At 39.8% G+C, this 20,046-nt stretch overlaps 1 protein-coding gene and 1 pseudogene across 2 annotated transcripts in view; one reads left to right on the top strand and one right to left on the bottom strand.

The window, feature by feature from the left end:
- Positions 1-20,046, bottom strand: part of ANK3 (ankyrin 3) — a 701,337-nt gene that overhangs the window by 641,541 nt on the left and 39,750 nt on the right. The gene's annotated exons all lie outside the window — the stretch shown is intronic.
- Positions 12,985-13,739, top strand: LOC107130798 (ADP-ribosylation factor-like protein 4A; annotated as a pseudogene).

The raw sequence follows: 20,046 nt of genomic DNA, 5'->3' as shown, positions 1-20,046 counted from the left end.
GCCATGTTGTGAGAATGCTCAAGCAGCCCAATGCAGAGTTCCAATTGTGAGGACTTTCAAGCACCCTATAAAGACGTCCATGTGTTAAGAAACTGTAGCCTCCTGCAAAAGACCAGCACTGGCTTGCCAGGCTTACAAACAAGCTTCTCTGGGTCATGTATGCAGACACTTGCAGTACCAGCTGACATCTTGGCACCAACTTCGTGAGAGATCATGAATCAGAAACCCCTAGCTGAGGTGCTCCTGGATTCCTAACCCACAGAAACTGTGTGATACAATAAATACTTATTGTTCTAAGCTGCTAAGTATTGGTGTAATTTGTTACTCAACAACAGACAATTATGACAATGGGATAAATAAAAAAGATTTGGTCTCCAACCCTGATTTCTGGGACAGAGCTCCTAAAACCCGTGTAATTTCCTGAGCAGAGGTGCTAGGTGCATCTTTCGTTTTGATATTGGGTCTTTGACCTCGATGGCTGACACAGGGCCCCTAATTCCTTGGAATTTCCTTGTTGATAGGAACATCTTCTGTTCTAATGAGGTGACTCTTAGAGGGCCCCTAGATGGGGTCTGATCGCTAGAAGGACCAGGCCATGATTAGAAGCTTGGAATTTTCAGCCCCATCCCATCCTTTGGGAAGAGGCAATGGGCTGGAGATTGAGTTAATAAGCAATCATGTCTACATGATTAAAAACTACATAAAAATCCCTGAACTACAGGGTTTGGAGAGCTTTCAGCTTGACAACACATTCATGTGCCTGGAGGGTGGTGCATCCCAACTCACCCTCTGTATTTCTCCATCTGAATGTTCATCTGTATCCTTTATTAATATAATAAACCAGCAAATGTGTTTCTCTGAGTTCTGCTGGGAGGCATCCTAGTAAATTAATCAAACCCAAGGAATGGGTGCTAGGAACCCTGATTTACAACCAGTTGATCAGAAGCATAGGTGACAACCTACTATCGGCGATTGCTGTCTGAACTGAGGGGCAGCCAAGTGGGACCTAGCACTTAACCTGGAAAAGCTGACTCTACTCGAGACAAGCAGTGTCAGAATTTAATTGAAGTACAGGACGCCCACTTGTTCACCAGAAAATTGGTTGTTAATAGGGAGAAATTCCCACACATTCTGGTCACAGAAGTATGATGAGTGTTCACTGTTCACTGTTTAAGAGAAGAAAACTTGTCTTGTTTTCTGATATAACAACTAATAAATATTTCTGTAAAATTTGGTAAAAAAGAAAAAAAAAATCACCTCTGCATGTAGATGAGGACCATCTATCTAAAACCTAAAAAAGGTAAAAGAGTTCATGTGACAGAATGATCTAATAATTCTTGAATATTTAGAAACTTCTACTGTAAACATGTTTTGCTCAAAAACACTTTGTTGTTTTTTTTTCTTTTTCATAGGCACAGAAGAGGAAAGACATTCATGAGAGATTAGAAGGCCCCATTCCTTCTCCTTGACAAGCTGGAAAAACTACAGAATAGGAAATAACTCATAGGATTAGAGATCTAACTTTAATTCTTACATCTCTTCAGACAAGTTTTTTTTTTTTTTTTTTGAGACGGAGTCTGGCTGTGTTGCCCAGGCTGGAGTGCAGTGGCGCGATCTCGGCTTGCTGCAAGCTCCGCCTCCTGGGTTCACGCCATTCTCCTGCCTCAGCCTCCCAGTCTCAGCTGGGACTACAGGCGCCCGCCACCACACCCGGCTAATTTTTTGTATTTTGAGTAGAGACAGGGTTTCACCGTGTTAAGCAGGATGGTCTCGATTTCCTGACCTCGTGATCTGCCCACCTCGGCCTCCCAAAGTACTGGGATTATAGGCGTGAGCCACCGCGCCCGGCCATCAGACAAGTTTTTAAATAAGGTCTCACAAGTGTTCACTGTAAAAATAAAGCTTTTCAGGACAAAAGTATCTACTAAACTCTAATCTTCTTTTGAGTGCTGCTCTATTGGATCTCCTTCCTTCTGTACTCTTCAAGTTACCCTCCTCTCTCTTCCCCTAGGTGGCTACAATGGGGGAAAGAAGAATATTCAGAGGAATATTCCAATTAGAAGCCTGAGTTGAAATCAGCATGGTGCAAGGTGCTTGGTGGCATAAGACGCACTACATAGGCTGTCCTCCACGCTAGGCGCAAAGAGTCTTCACTGCTCATATATGGTCGAGTTCAGTTCACCAGGGCAGAAAACAGCACATGAGTTTGGGCCAAAGCCTACTGGAGTCACAAATGTTCAGTAGCCTTCCTTGATTGTGGGTCCCAAACTAAAGTCCATACATTCATTCTCAGCATATGAGAGTTCTTGCATTTAAAAAAAAAAAAAAAGTTAAATTTTGTGTCTTCATTCCAATAATTATTTTTCTTTACTAAGGTAAACTTTACTACAGTGAAATACGATGTTTAATTTGATGAGTTTTTATAAATGTGTGGTATTAATCTATTTCATTGCATAAAGGAATACCTGAGACTGAGTAATTTATAAAGAAAAGGGGTGTATTTGGCTTATGGATCTGCAGGCTGAACAGGAAGCGGGGTGCCAGTATCTGCTTCTGGTGAGGCCTCAGGAAGCTTCCAATCATGGCGGAAGGTAAAAGGAGAAACAGGCATGCCACATGGTGACACAGGGAGCAGGGAGGAGGGAGATGCCACACTCTTTTAAACAACCAGATCTCATGTGAACTCAGAGCAAGAACTCATTCATTATCATGGGGAGTACACCAAGCCACTCATGAGGAATCTGCCCCCATGACCCAAATACCTCCCACACGGCCCCACCTCCAACATTGGGAATTACATTTCAACATGAGATGTGGAGGGGCAAACATCCAAACCGTATCATGTGTGTACCTATGAAAATAATGCACAAGTCAAGATACTAAAAATTTTGACTATCCCCCAAAATGCATTGTATGTCCCTTTGCAGTGAATCTACTCCATAGAGGTAACCACTGTTCTGATTGATATAACCATAGTAATTATAATCTTTAATAAATGAACACATATATTCTGAGTCATCTGGATGACATCTCATAACTGATCAGTGTGTCTATTTTATGTTTACAGTAAAGTTGATATGAGGTAGTAATATTTCAAATATTTGTAAGCCAATTAAAAAAAAGAGAACAAAACCATAAACCATACGTTTGAGTCCTGGTATCAGGGGCAAGTTGACCTCAAAAGAACTGATGCCATAATGGCCAGCACCACATTTGCATTGCAAGTGGCAATTTATTTGAAGCAACATATCATTATCATTGTTTGTGGAATTTTTAAATCAGTTTTGGATTTTACAGTTGCATAAGAGTTATAAGCATAGAACATTCAGGTCAAGTTTTATGTTTTTACATATTTAAGTAACATTAAATAAAAATAATTTAAGTCAGCATTGACAGGCCACAATAATTTCCTTTTAAAAGGAGTCAGTACATTACTCAAGTTTGAAAAACACTGCTCTAGCCTACATACATATCCTATAAGGATCTAGGATATCTCCCTTCAAAGACAAAAGGATTCCAGGGTTTGAAGTCATCACTAAATGTTTGCAGCCAGACTAGCATCAGTCACTTCTTCCACCCATCTTCCCAGTTTTCTGAAGCCTAATTCAACCCAACATACGCAAGAACACCCGTGACCATTCCAGTTCACACAATTTGTCTTCTAAATTTGTGCAAAAGATAGTATAGATTTGTGTTTCTCTGAGAATTCCTGGCTTCCTCTCAGTACCTAAGTTCTATAGCATGCATGCACAAAACTGATGATTCATAAGTATTTTTTGAATGAATGGAAAGAAGTCCTGTAGAAATAAGAAGTTCCAATGAAACAAGAAACATATGCTAAATTAGAGTGGTTACTTTCTGAAATTAGACCAGAATAGTATCTACATATAGGACAGCGCCAGAGTTCATAAAATGCCTAGAATCATACACTAAATTTTGTTTATAAATATGTGCATTTTTCTCGAAAGAGTCAGTATCACATTCTTCAGATTTCAAATGGACTCCAGTTCCACAAGGTGATAAGAAATCAAAAAGATATGCAAATGTCAATTCACCATCACACTTCTCTACATATCTGGGGCCACAGGTCTTCAAGAACACAGCCAACAAGGAAGTTGAAATATTGAGATAATTGGAGAATGAAAAAAAAAAAAAGAATCTACATTTAAAACAGTAACTTAAAAGTTAAATTGTACCATTTATATATCTAAATACAGGCTCACCTCAAAAATAAGAATATTCCATTTTTTCGACCTCATCTGTACATTGGAAATTATACAAATTATGACTACCTCAAAAGGTAAGGCTTATTTAATTTTAAGATAGAACACCATAAAACAGCCAATAAAACAAGTGAAAATACTATAACAAAGCAAAATATGTGATGCTGCAATTTTTAAAAGGAAAATTTCCATTACTTGCTCTACTGAACTAACAGTAGATAATTCTTGCAAGTAATTTGAAACTGTTTTACCTTTTCTCAATAGGAATGAACTAATAGAAATTGGCTTAAAAGGATATATGTGTTCATATGCCTATTAAATTTTAAAATATGAATTAGACCATCAATTTTACATACAAGCTTATTATTCTACATTTTCTATAAATCACTACAAGTATATGCTAATTGAATTACAAATTAAGGTCTGTTAAATAGATTTTCAGTAACCTGTTGTCATGACATATACCAGTAATTTGTCATATTTGCTGAAGAATCCATTTCTGTGTTTCTAAAGCAAAAATAATACTCATCCTCACGCCTGTAATCCCAGCACTTTGGGAGGCCGAGGTAGGTGGATCACGAGGTCAGCAGTTCGAGACCAGCCTGACCAACATGGTGAAACCCCATCTCTACTAAAAATACAAAAAAAATTAGCTGGGTGTGGTGGCAGGCATCTGTAATCCCAGCAACTTGGGAGACTGAGGCAGGAGAATCGCTTGAAACTGGAAGGCGGAGGTTGCAGTGAGCCGAGATTGTGCCACTGCACTCTAGCCTGGGCAATAAGAACAAAACTCCGTCTCGAATAATAATAATAATAATAATAATAATAAGACTCATCAATTATAAAACACTAACATAAATACATTTCAAATCTCAGAGTAAAATATAGTCATAGGACTCATTAAGGATCATTAATCATCATGATTCCTTCAATGTCATGTTGAAAAGCAATAACTAGAGGGGGTACAAAATATTGGGAACTAAAGATGCTTAACTATGATGAAAGGACAGAAGCAAAGTGATTCCTTATTCATTCAAAAGCATGGGGTAAGGAGAATGAAGAGAGGTTGGTTAACGGGTTCAAATATACAGTTAGAAGGATAAGTGCTAGTGTTCTTTAGCACAGTAGAGTAACTACAGTTAACAATAATTTATTTTATATTTCAAAACAGCTAAAAGAGAAGACTTGAAATGTTCCCAATACAAAGAAATGATAAATGCTTGTGTTGATGGATATCCTAAACAGCCGGACTTGAGCACCACATATTCTATGTCTGTATCAAAATACCACATGTATCACATATGTACAATTATTATGTATCCATTTTAAAACTTTTTTTTAAGAATCTGAGGGTTAAGTGATTTTGTTTATGAGGTCTGCTCATACCTGAGAACAGGTTCCCGGAGCAGAGGGTGGCCAAGACCAGGTGCCCTTGAGTGGAATGGTACAGTTACAGTTCAGAGAAAGAACATCAGCAGTGTTCATAAATAACCTAGATCAAAGAAACAGCAATATTCTAATCATTGTGTTCTTTCAAAGAACTGACTGACCACAATTTAGTGAGACACATTGACTGTGAGGCAGTCAACTGGAGAAGGAAGTAAGACCAGAAAAAGAACTATATGTATTTATAGTTATACGGTGGTAAGAACATATTACTTTTTTCTAGATTTAAATCAGTACATGCTACTGCCCAGAGATATTAGTCTTACAATATATTATGTCATTTAAAAGTTTAACATTTATCAAAAGAAAAATCTTTGGTTTAGAGGCTGCAGAGATAAAACTTAAAAAAAAAACTGATTTTAAGTAAGTCATTCAGTTTTCCTACTCAAATAAGCAGCTTACAAGGTTGCAACCTTACCATTCTAGTTTCCCAAGAAATAAGTATACTGGACATATCTGAACTCCTTAGATGTGCAAATAGTTATGGAAGGTTTAAAATTATTTATGAACGATAAAAGCACTGGCTTTTTCACTGAAGCATTAAGTTTGATCTCCAGAGACTCTCAAATTCCAAGCTGTTTTTCAAAACCTCACCTCGAGACTGAACCCCAAACTAATCCTTTCTCAACTACCAAAAAAAAAAGAAAGAAAGAAAGAAAGAAAAGAAAAAGAAAGAAAAACCATCACCACACTGCTAGCTTTTCCTTACATGATACTCCTTTCAAATGCTAGATCCTGCTAGACTTCTACTGGTCCTTTGTCACAGAAGTCCAAATTCCATCCCAGCTGCCCAAATCCGCTCAGACTGCCCTACTTACTAACAGTACTTTGCCACGCTAAGTTAGGGAAGAAATGGAAATGAGGCCGTTATCTGTAAGCTGGTGATTTTACCCTCACAGATGGAGAACAAATGATATAAAGCACAGACTGAAAAAAAGGCACGGTAACTTTAGAATAATTTTCTTACATTCCATGTACACAAAGGCAATGATAAAAGCTCTAAGAGTTAGCTTGAATATTTCAAAACCATAAGAGAAATTGAATTTTAAAATTTATTAAGGTTGCTGAATCCAACAAGAAAATACATTGATAAGGTTTTTGTGAGATTAAATTGTCAGCTTAGTAAAATAGGATATCATATGCTGACTGTTGTATTGGCTTTAACATAGGAAAAAGGGGAAAAACAAATGATTATTTAAGAAACAATTTAGTGGGCAAGGTTTCCAAACATTTGGGTCAGGAGAATAAAAATAAGAGAGATTGGCACAGCTTTTAAGAACCACAAAAGCCACAAGTCTAGATAAGATTATATGTATATAAGCAAAACACAAGGCTTACCTTAGTATATAAACACAATATGACTTCCTTTTCCTTAGAATTAAGAAAATACTTAATTTATAAAATGCTTCAAAAATTATTTACTGTATTATATCAAATATTATTCCTAAATAAAGTCTACAAAGGCTATTACAGATCATGTTAACAGACCACTAGCAAACATTTATTTTATTCTGCTTTAGTCAACATTTATAGGTTATAGTACTCATTTATAGATTATTGACTATTAAGACAAAAATAAGGAGATGACTAAGACCTCACAGTTTCAGAAACAAAATATTTGGAGGTGAATTAATGCAGTTCTGTAACTTTTTTCTATAATGTTCAGAGACTCAGAAGAAAATAAAGACATACACCAACCATAAGCTTAACCCAATGCTCAGACTTCGACTTGGAAGTAAGTTAACTGGGAAGAGTCTAAGATTGGGTTTTAAAGGGTTGAATGGCTGATCACAGAAAACAGGTTGAACTGAAAAGCAAGGGTGGAGATCACATAGCAAAGGTATTTGACGAACAAGAAAGATGCTTGGTAAAGAGAATGCTCAGGGTGGAGACAGCACAGTGGCCTCAGCCTGGTGAACAGTTAAAATATGTGTCTCTGGATTATACAATCCGGGAGGGCAATGATCTGACCAAGGGCCACAGACTGCATATGAATGCCAAATACCAAAAATGCTGCATGGACAAGGCAGGCAAAGAGCTTAGTCTGAGAAATACTCTGGTAATGTATAATTGGGGCGTGAGTGGTAGTGAGATACTGTTACAGTAAGTGGTTAAGCAGACATAAGCAGGGCAGGAGAGGGCCCCCCTCCCACCAGGAATGTCAGACCATGGTCAGGCGGCTGTTAAACAGTTTCTCTAAAATAATAATTGGTTGCAAACCGACCCCAAGAAAAGGCAATCTCCCAATAGATAGAAAACACCTGAAGCTGGTGATTAGCAGCTTTCCATTAAGATTTCAGGAGTTGAGTGAGTGGGCTCAAAAATGCACACTACGAGGCAAAATGGCAGTTTAACCAGTATATGACCTTCTTCTAGGAACGCTTGACTGGTAAGGAAAAAATGCCTCAAACGAGCATGTGCACAACTCAGTAAACACACTGTGCATGTGCCCTTCTCAAGCGCTGGCAGACCACTGTGCATGTGGATAGCCTGCCCCAAGAAAGAATCAGGGAAGAAGAAATGCAAACCTAGGAATCATGCCAATGTATAAAAACTCCACATCAAGGGTTGGACAGGGCACTTGAATCTCTCAAGTCGTCCACTTGGCCCTCTTCCAAGTGTACTTTACTTCCTTTCGTTCCTGCTCTAAAACTTTTAAATAAGCTTTCACTCTTGCTCTAAAATTACCCTTGGGGCCCAGCGTGGTGGCTCATGCATGTAATCCCAGCACTTTGGGAGACTGAGGTGGGTGGATCACTTGAGGTCAGGAGTTCAAGACCAGCCTGGTCAACATGGTGAAACCTCTCTCTGCTAAAAATACAAAAATTAGCCAGGCGTGGTGGAGGGCACCTGTAGTCCCGGCTACTCAGGAGGTGGAGGCACAAGAATCACTTAAACCCAGGAGGCAGAGGTTGCAGTGAGCCTAGAGCATGCAACTGAACTCCAGCCTGGGAGACATAGCAAGGCTGTGTCTCAGGAAAAAAATAAAGAAAGAAAAAAAGAAAAAGAAAGAACAAAAGGAAAAAAATCGATTTAAAAAATATGAAATTTGCCTTGGTCTCTCTGCTTTAAGCCCCTCAGTTGAATTCTTTCCTCCAAGGAGACAAGAATCGAGCTGCTGCAGACCCATACAGATTCGCTGCTGCTCACATCACAGTAATGGGCATGCCTTGAGGCCAGCGACAATGCAGTGAGTGCCAGCATGGCCCAGTGGTTCTGAGTCACAGAGGGAGGGGCAGTGGGGACTGGAGAGGCCTCCTTTCAAAACCAGTTACCTCCATGAAGATGTTACTGAATATCTAGTCCATGCTCTCCTGGTTTTCTTCTTACCTCTCTAGTCTTGCCTAACCTCAGTCTCCTGGGAATGGTTCTAAATGGGTGTTCCCAACAGGCCTCCTCCATTCACTCTACCTCCTCTTCCTCACACAGGTCAATTACTATGTACAGGTAAATGTTTCTCAAATCCATGTCTCTGGCTTAAATTTTGTTTTTAAATGCCAAACCACCGTGTGACTCCATTTACATGTCTTGATGGTGCCTCAAACTTAGCATGACCAAAACCGAATTTATCTTCCCTATTGATAAGACAGCAGGGTGCAGTGGTTAAGAACCTGGGTCTTGGACGAGTCTGCCTGGTTTGACTTCTGGCTCTACCAATTTCTGGCTACGTGGGGAGGTTGTTAATCTCTGCATGCCTCAGTTTCTTCAACTATAAAATAGGAAAAAATACTAGTAACTATCTCATAAGGTCACTGTGAACAGTTAACAAGATAGTATCTATAAATCACTTAGAACAGTGCCTGGTACACATGAAGTGCTTTATCTAGGAAGTAAATAATAATATTTTTCCTCTTCACTTGGCACTGTCTGACTCAGGGGAAAGTTAACCAAGTGAAAACCTGAACATTATGTTCAACTTCTCTCTCTCCTCTACTTTCCAAGTCCAAGTCCTGACAGTTCGACTTCCTAAGTATTTCTTGAAGATATTCGCATCTCCCCATTTCTACTATTCTGTTGAAGTTAGGGCTCTCATCATCTTGTTTCCAAATCTTGACCTCCTCCCACCTACTTTTCAGACAATAATCAGAGTACAAATCTTATCATGGGGCAAAGTCCTTAAATTCCTTCAGTGGTTTCCCACTGCCCTCAGGTCCAAGTCCAAAACCATTAACATGACTAGCAAGGCATTTCCTCAGGTGCCCTTGCTAATGTTTCCATCTCAATTCTTACCACCTCCCACATGGGCGCAGGTTGAACTTTCAGTTTTTGGAGAACATCATGATCTCTTGCATCTCCTAGATTTTGCAAACATCATTGTCTCTGGAACACTCTTCTCCCTCCTCTTCACCTGGCTAAATCTGAATCATCCTTCATTCTCAATGTACAGTTCCAAGCAGCCTTCCCTTCCTATCCAGCCCCACCAGTCTCGGGTGCCCTCATTACGCCTTCCAATAGTATCCTATGTGGCTACATTCATTGCTTACACCACCATAGTACAGGTATCCCCAGTAAACTGTAAATTCCACAAAGGCAGAGACAAGAACTGTCTTGTACACTAGTATGTCTCCAGTGCAGGGCAGACTGGCTCCGACTTGGACATGGAAGTAGGTTACCATGGGATTGAGTATATATATATTAAGTCCTTGATAATGATGATGGGAGAAAGACAGAGAAATGACAAGGATCTAGAAAATGCCCCTAAAAAATAACTATCAGCTGGACACAGTGGCTCACGCCTGTAATCCCAGAGCTTTTGGACACCAGGGCAGGAGAATTGCCTGAGGCCAGGAGTTCAAGACCAGCCTGGATAATATAGTAAGACTCCATCTCTACAAAAAATGAAAAATTAGCTGGGCATGATGGTACCTGTGGTCTTAGCTACTTAGGAGGCTGAGGCGAGAGGATTGCTTGAGCCCAGAAGTTCAAGACTGCAGCAAGCTATGATCATGCCTCTGCAATCCAGCCTGGATGACAAAGCAAGACTCTGTCTCTAAAAAAAACAAAATAATTATTAGCACTCCCATGTTCTAAATGAGAAAACGGAGGCTTAGACAGCTTAAATAACTTGTCCAAGGTCAAAGTCACACAGCCAGATTCTAGAAGCCACATTACTAACACCAATCCATGCTGTCTTCCAGTGGAAGGCACATGCAACACCAAATAGGACACCCTGGGCTCTAATCCTGATTCTGCCACTTGATACCTGTTGATTTAAAACAAGGAACAACTTCTCCAAGCCCCCTTTTTTTTTTTTTTACATCAGTGTGATGTTATGCTAGATATTGGATTTTGGCCCAGTTCCTGGCTCCTGACTCCCATTGCCCTTGTTATAGTCTTTTTTATATAATATTGGGTGTATTAGGCCTCAGGTGCAGGCCTCTTACCTTCTTCTGCCCTCCTTTCCACTGCCCCAAGGAAGGACTCCACTCTTCCCTGCCTTTCTGACTGAGGGTCTTAAGACCCTTCCAGGTTAGGGTCCTACCCCATACTCTGAGGGAAGGAATGTTGATGTCCTGAAGCTTCCATGAAAACCCAAGAGAACTGTATTGAGAGAGTTTCCAGACAGTTAGACACGTGGAGGTTCCTGGAGGGTGGTGTGCCAGGGGAGGGCATGGAAGCTCTGTGTCCCATACCTGGCCCTATGCATGTTTCCATCTGTATCTTTCGTAATGTCCTTTATAATAAACCAGTAAACATAGATAAATGTTTCCCTGAGTCCTGTGAGCTGCTCTAGCAAATTAATTGAACCCAGAGAAGGGTTCATGGGAATCCCAACTGGAAGCCAGTTGCTCAGAAGTTCCAACTGTGGGGGAAGAAAGGGGTGGTCTTGTGGGACTAAACCCTCAACCTATGGGACCTGACATCATCTCCAGGTAGATAGTGTCAGAACTGAATTGAAGGACACCAGCTGGTGTCCAGGCTTGGTGTACGAGGAAGAACCCCCACATCTTTGGTCACAGAAGTATTCTGTGTTAATGACTGCTGTGGGGGTCTGAGAGCAGAGAAAACTCATGGTTTGACAAAGTTTCTGCCTACACACCAGTTAAACTGTTATCACAACATCTGTTTAGTAAGGTTATTAACATAAGTGACAACTGATGATTTCTGGCCTTTAGAAATTGTTCAGTAAGTGTTGAAACTATCCCACAGTATCTGGTACAGTTATCAACTCTGAGCAAGCATGGGCCTTTTTGGAAGAAACAGAATAGTAAAATAAGTAAAATCCATGCTACCAAACTTCATAATTAACGGGGGATTGACTGCAGCCATATCACTCTCTAACACAGGGTGTAGTACTTTGTCCTTATCCCCAAAAAGGAAGCCGAACTAGAAACATGATTATGAACTTCACTTTGAAGATACTTCACAAGTGGGTTTCCTTTTAGAAACAAGGTTTGCCTTCTTCCATATCCATTCTAAAAGTCAGTTTGCTCAAAATTTAGAGACAGCAAAATCCACCTGATTGCTCTCCTTTTATATTTTTCTAAACTCTTACTCTCCTTTCTTCAGTTTCCTTTCTTCAGAAAACAAGCATCAGCCTTGTTTTCCAAATTAGCATTGAGTTTCAGAGAATTTAAGTTGCCAAACCAGAACTACATCCAGGTCTTCCATGTCAATGTTCCTGTCCATACATGGCAACCACATAGATGCATTTCTTTTAATTAATAAAGGTAGGCATGCAGGAAGAACAGAAGGATTGAAGGACAGACAGATGGACAGATGGACAGATAGAAGGAAGGAAGAAAGGTAGGTTTACTTCAGATAAACTTACTCTTTAAAACTCATGGAAATACCATCATTATCTAAGAATACTTTTAAGCTATGTGTTCTTAACTTTTGTTTATGTGTTTGTTTAGTCAATGTGAACCAAAAGAATTATATCAAATGATTATACGGGGTCAAAATAGGTGGGCAATCATGGATGAAGCAAGAAAAGTATTAACATTAAATAAAGAAAAAATGAATAATTCTCTTGGAAGGGAGGGAGAAGCAGTTTGACATCTATGATAATCCTTAGTAGTGATTAGGGGCGCGCGGGCAGGGGGCGGGGTCTGTCGCGTGGAGCTCCCTGACGATCACCGTTAAGGCAGTCTGGCGTGCGGCACCCACCTGGCGCTCAGGCCTCCGCCACCGCCCACGCTTCCCTGGTGCCAGCGAACGGGTATCAGCACACTTCCCCAAGGGCTGAGAGATATAATGAGTGAAGGGGAGGGAAGGATGGTTAGTCAGTCTTATAGCTGGATCACCTACGAAGAGAAGTTCTAAAGCAAGAAGAGGAAAGTGTTTCAATTTGGACATTTATTTGCAGCTGGAAATGGGGAACTGACTATCAGACCAGACTTCTATCCTGTCCAGCCTGCCTTCATTTCAGTCCTTCCAGATTGTTATGCTGGGTTTGGACTGTGCTGGAAAGACAACTGTCTTATGCAGGCTGCAGTTCAATGAATTTGTAAATACTGTTCCTACCAAATCATTTAACACTGAGAAAATTAAGGTAACCTTGGGAAATTCTAAAACAGTCACTTTTCACTTCTGGGATGTAGATGTCAGGAGAAATTCCACACATGCCACTGTGGAAGTCATATACCAGATTGCACAGATGGCGTTGTATTTCTTGTGGTCTCTGTTGATATCGAAAGGATGGAAGAAGCCAAAACTGAGCTTCACAAAATAACTAGGATATCAGAGAATCAAGGAGTCCCTGTACTGATAGTTGCTAATAAACAAGACTTGAGGAACTCATTATCTCCTTCAGAAATTGAGAAATTGTTAGCAATGGGTGAACTGAGCTCATCAGCTCCTTGGCATTTGCAGCCTACCTGTGCAATCACAGGAGATGGCCTAAAGAAAGGACTTGAGAAACTACATGATATGATCATTAAAAGATTAAATGTAGCAGCAGAAAAAGAAAAGATGAATATCAATACCTATTATATCTGTGTGGAGGAGGTCTTCTCTGGTCTGATTTCGACAAATAGAAGAGTGTCTACAGCGTGGTTTGCCTGTCTGCCCTCCTGGATGCTATTAAAGCTTTGTTTTGTTAAACAATCAGATGCCCAACTTTGTTAACTTTTGGAGGATGAGTAAATGCAGTGCTTCTTAAAATGGTCTCTTATCCCTGCCCCACAAATCTTTTGGTAGTAGCATTTGGGGAAGCCAAGCAAGGATAGGAAATTGAGCAGAACACAAGTGTAGAAATTTGACCTGAAGTTAGTGAAACAAAACTTTAAAGAGTGAAAAAATAAATGTGGACATAGTTTTTAATGCCCCTCCTCAGTTATTAGAAAATGCTCACTAAAGTTCTGGACTGAGAGTGTGTTTTAAATCATTTAGATTTTCCTTGGCAAGACTGTTCAAAGCTCTAATGGAGAAATGCAGTTGCTCCATCCACTTAGGTCCCAGCTGCCTTCAAAATAACTCAAAGGAAGTTCTAGCATCTTGAGGAATGGTCATGCAAACCACAGTCTTATATATATTGTTTATGTTTGTCCTTAATGCAGAAAATCAGGAAGAGTGCTTTTCAGGCAGAACATCTACTCTGTTCATAATGCATAATGGCCAAATACCCTTTCAAAAACCCATGCAAAAGACAAGATGGCCAATAATATTTGATGTCCAAATGCTTTTATTTACCTTGATAAAAAAAGACCTTGTAACTGTACCAATATTAGTCTACAAAGCCTTAAAGTATAGTCAAATCGTGAGCCTCTGCTGAAGATTTACAACATGTTTATTATATAGAAATAACCTACACTCGTGAAGAGAAGGCTGGCAAAACATCAGCTAATCTAAAAAACATTGGCAGTACACTTCAGAATGGATAATATTTGTAATTGAAAAATGGGAATGGAAAACAAGAACCTAGAATGATGACCTTGGGAATTAAGAGCAGGACTAGACAAGCTATGAAAGAGACTGAGGATTCATTTCCATAAGGTGATAGTTGGAACTGTGAATGCTAGCACGATCTGTGAAGAAAATGTAAAGAACAGAGGACTTTTAATGAAGACGACAAACTCACCAATTAAGTGCATCTGCTCCAAACACAGAAGAATGGGAAGTAATATATAAACATATAAATAGAATAAGAAAAAATACAGAACAAAGTAATAGAGCAACTCTAGCTATAAATATAAAAAAAGTTATTAGTAAAACTTTTTTTATGAGTCAGTTCTCCCCAAAATTGATCTATAAACTCAATTCCAATTAAAGTCAAAATCGTATTTTTTATGCAAATTGACAAACTGGTATCAATTTTTTTAGAAGGCCAAGAATAGCTAAGATAATTTTAAATAAGTGTGCATGGAGGTGCACTATTAGACATCAAGAGTGTTTACAAACCTTAGTATTTAAGACAATAGGTAAAACACAAAAAGCCTTACAGGAAAGAAAATGAGTGAAGACTATAATTAGGCATTTTATAAAAGAGAAAATCAAAATAACATTAAATATATTAAAAGTTGTTCAATCTCATTTTAAATTAGGAAAATGTAGCAAATTAAAGCCACAATGAGATTCATTTCACAACCAAAAACTGACAAAATTTTAGATGTATTTAAATCTCATTATTTCAGTGGTAAAAGAATATAAAGAAATGTCATCTCTTACCCATGCTTGTGGCATTTGGAGTGGGAGGAAGCTATAAAATTCATTAGTACTAATATTTTGCGGAACAATCTGGCAATATCTTGTAAAGTTAATGATGTACATATATTTTACATAACAAATACTTGTATAGTATTTTCTATGTGCCAGGCACTATTAAAAGTTTTTTATAAATATTAACTCATTTAATCCTCCTAACAACTATAGGTATTATTATCTTTTTACTTTTAATTTTGGTGTAATCTTAGGCCTCATGTACACAATATTAAATTAATCATTATCCTTCATCACATAGTCTCTTCATAGGTCCATTTTTGAACCACATGAACTTATTACTTTGTTAATTATGTTACAGATGTAACAAGCACCCATAAACTTAGTATCCAATAGGATCTTCACAATAACCCACATCTACCCATACACAATCATGCACCCTGCAAAATAGTATGAAGTGTAACAATGTTTCAGTGAATGATTGACCGCATATATGATCATGGTCCCACGATATTATAAATATGATATTTTTACTGTATCATTTCTATGTTTAGATACACAAATACATCCATTGTGTTATATTTGCCTACAGCATTCAGTACAGTAACATGCTGTACACTTATAGCCTAGGAGCTATAGGCTATAGTCTAGGTGTGTAGTTGACTGTATCATCTAGGTTTGTGTAAACTCACTCTATAATGCTTGCACAAGGATGAAATCTCCTAATGACACATTCTTCAGAACATATCCCTGTCATTAAGCAACACATGACTATATACATCGCAGACCATTCCCCTCAATAGTTTAATATTTATACTGCAACCTAGGAAATGAAAATATTTGGAAACCATATCTGATAAGGGATTTAATCTCCAAAATATATAAGAAGCTCTTACAACTCAATAGCAAAAAACAAACAAACAAAAACCTAGGAACCTAATTTTACAATGGGCTAAGGGCTTGAACAAGCATTTCTCCAAAGAAGACACACAGATGGTCAACAGGCATACAAAAAAAATCCTCAACATCACTAATCATTAGGAAAATTGAAATCAAAACCACAATATCAGCTCACATGCATTAACAAGCACACACATGCACAACAAGCATTGGTGAGGATGTGGAGAAACTGATGCCCTTGCACAGTATTGGTCACAATATAAAATAGCACAGCAGCTACGGAAAACAGTTAAGGAGGTTCCTCAAAAAATTAAAAATAGAACTACCATATGAACCAGTAATCACACTTCTGGGTATTTATCCAAAAGAACTGAAATCAGGATCTTGAAGAGATACTAATATTATCAGTTCCATGTTCACTGCAACACTATTCACAATAGCAAAGATGTGGTTATATAACCTAAATGTCCGTTCACAAATAAAGACAATGTGGTATATACATAGAATGGAATACCATTCAGCCTTAAAAAAAGGAAGTTCTGCAATATGCAACAACATGAATGGGCCTGGAAGATATTATGCTAAGTGAAATAACCCAGTCACAGAGAGACAAACATTTTATGATTCCACTTACATGAGGCCCTTAAAATAGTGAAATTCATAGAATCAAAGAGTGAAATGGTGGTTCCTAGGGGTTGGGAGTAGAGGAAAATGAACAATTACTACCTTTATTATTTTTTTTTAGACCTCTCCTCACCCAGGCTTGAGTGCAGTGGTGTGGTCTCGACTCACTGCAACCTCTGCCTTCCAGGTTCAAGTGATTCTTATGCCTCAGCCTTCCCAGTAGCTGAGATTGCAGGCACATGCCACCATGCCTGCTAATTTTTTGTATTTTAGTAGAGACAAGGTTTTGCCATGTTGGCCAGGCTGTCAAACTCCTGGCCTCAAGTGATCCACCCGCCTTGGCCTCCCAAAGTGCTGGGATTACAGGCATGTGCCATCGTGCCTGACCCAGAATTACTATTTAATTAACATAAAATTTCAGTTATGTAAAATGAATAAGTTAGATCTGCCATACATTGTACTTATAGTCAATACTCTTATTGTACACTTAAAAAATTGTTGAGGATAGATATCATGCTAAGTGTTCTTACCACAATAAAAAGTTTTAAAATTGATGTAGCCAGATTTTATTTCTGTCAGCTGCTATATAATATTCTACTTTGTGAATATACCATAATATAAACGAGGAAAGTAAAGCAAGAGGGATTAAATCACTTGCCCAAGGCAAGGCAGCTATTAAGATATAAAATCAGGCTGGGCACAGTGGCTCACACCTGTAATCCCAGCACTTTGGGAGGCCGAGGCAGGTGGATCATGAGGTCAGGAGATCGAGACCATCCCGACTAACACGTTGAAACCCTGTCTCTACTAAAAATATAAAATGTTAGCCAGGTGTGGTAGCATGCACCTGTAGTCCCAGCTACTCGGGAGGCTGAGGCAGGAGAATCACTTGAAACCGGGAGGCGGATGTTGCAGTGAGCTGAGATCATGCTACTGCACTCCAGCCTGGGTGCCAGAGTGAGACTCTGTCTCATAAAAAAAGATAAAATTAGTATTTGAACCTAGAAAATACTTTCAGTATCCCTGTTTTAGCCACTATGTAATGCTGACTTTGTTTCTAATGTAATGGGATGGAAACAAATAAAATGTTTGTCAACAGAGAATGGATGCCTACATAGAGGTATATTTGGCTAGGAATGGTGGGTCACACCTATAATCTTAGCGCTTTGGGAGGCCAAGGCAGGAGGAGTGCTTGAGCCAAGGAGTTTGAGACCAGCCCTGGAAACAGAGTGAGACTGTAACTCCACAAAAAATAAAAAATCAGCCAGATGTGGTGGCACATGCCTATAGTCCTAGCTACTTGGGAGGTTGAGATAGGTGGATCACTTGAGCCTGGGAGGTCAAGGCTGCAGTGAGCTGTGGTGGTGCCACTGCAGTGCAGCCTGAGCAACCGAGTGGGACCCTGTCTCAAAAATAAATAAGTAAACAAACAAATAAAGGTGTATTTTTCAAATGAAATCACTTACAGCAGTTAAAAATGAATGAACTGGCTGGGCATGGTGACTCAGGCCTGTAATCCCAGCACTTTGAGAGGCTGAGGTGGGCGGATCACTTCGAGACCATGGCTAACATGGCAAAACCCCGACTCTACTAAAACGACAAAAATTAGCCAGGCGTGGTGTCGGGTGCCTGTAATCCAAGCTACTAGGGAGGCTGAGGCAGGTGAATTGCTTGAACCCAGGAGGTGGAAGTTGCAGTGAGCCAAGATCATGCCACCACTGCACTCCAGCCTGGGTGACAGAGCAAGTCTCCATCTCAAAAACAAAAAAAAAAAAATTGAACTAGAGCCATTCATTTTGTAATTTACATTTATATGGATTTTTAGATTTATATACATAAACCTCAAAATTATATTGAGGGGAAAAAGGGCACAAAATTTTATATACAGTATAAACACAGTTATATGATGTTTGAAACATATTAAATACAAAACAATACTCCACATTCTTTATGGATGCAAACATGCCATTGTAGTATACAAACACGCTTGAGAATAGCAAATATTAACTTTAAGGTAGTATCCTGGGCATGTAATGAGAAAGAAATCAGATTAGAAAGCAGTAAAAACTAGGATAAATAGTATTTAAATAATTTATTTCTTAAGAAATATCTGAGGATCATTCCAAGATGGCCGAATAGGAACAGCTCCGGTCTACAGGTCCCAGCGTGACCAAGGCAGAAGATGGGTGATTTCTGCATTTCCAACTGAAGTACCTGGTTCATCTCACTGGGACTGGTTGGACAGTGGGCGCAGCCCACATAGGGTGAGCCGAAGCAGGGTAGGGCATCACCTCACCCGGGAAGTGCAAGGGGTCGGGGGATTTCCCTTTCCTAGCCAAGGGAAGCTGTGACAGATGGTTCCTGGAAAATCGGGACACTCCTGCCCTAATACTGTGTTTTTCCAACAGTCTTAGCAAATGGTACACCAGGAGATTATATCCTGTGCCTGGTTCAGCAGGTCCCACGCCCACGGAGCCTTGCTCACTGCTAGTGCAGCAGTCCGAGATCAAACTCTGAGGCAGCAGCCAGGCTAGGGGAGGGGTGTCCACCATTGCTGAGCCTTGACTAAGTAGACAAAACAGCTGGGAAGCTGGAACTGGGTGGAGCCCACTGCAGCTCAATGAGGCCTACCTGCCTCTGTAGACTGCACCTCTGGGGGCAGGGCGTAGCTGAACAAAAGGCAGCAGAAACTTCTGCAGACTTAAACATCCCTGTCTCACGGCTCTGAAGAGACCAGTGGTTATCCCAGCATGCAGTTTGAGCTCTGAGAACGGACAGACTGCCTCCTCAAGTGGGTCCCTGACCCCCGTGTACCCTAACTGGGAGACACTTCACAATAGGGGCTGATAGACACCTCATACAGCTGGGTGCCCCTGTGAGACAAAGCATCCAGAGGAAGGATCAGGCAGCAATATTTGCTGTTCTGCAATATTTGCTGTTCTGCAGCCTCCTCTGGTGATACCCAGGCAAACAGGTCTGGGGCGGACCTCCAGCAAACTCCAACAGACGTGCAGCTGAGGGGCCTGTTAGAAGGAAAACTAACAAACAGAAAGGAATAGCATCAACATCAACAAAAAGGACATCCACATCAAAAGCCCATCTGTAGTTCACCATCATCAAAGACCAAAGGTAGATAAAACCACAAAAATGGGGAGAAACCAGAGAAGAAAAGCTGAAAATTCTAAAAACCAGAGCACCTCTTTTCCTCCAAATGATCGCAGCTGTTTGCCAGCAATGGAACAAAGTTGGATGG

This window comes from Macaca fascicularis, chromosome 9 (genome assembly GCF_037993035.2).
Source record: "Macaca fascicularis isolate 582-1 chromosome 9, T2T-MFA8v1.1".
NCBI classification, from domain to species: domain Eukaryota; kingdom Metazoa; phylum Chordata; class Mammalia; order Primates; family Cercopithecidae; genus Macaca; species Macaca fascicularis.
This window is presented reverse-complemented; position numbering and strand designations above follow the sequence as displayed.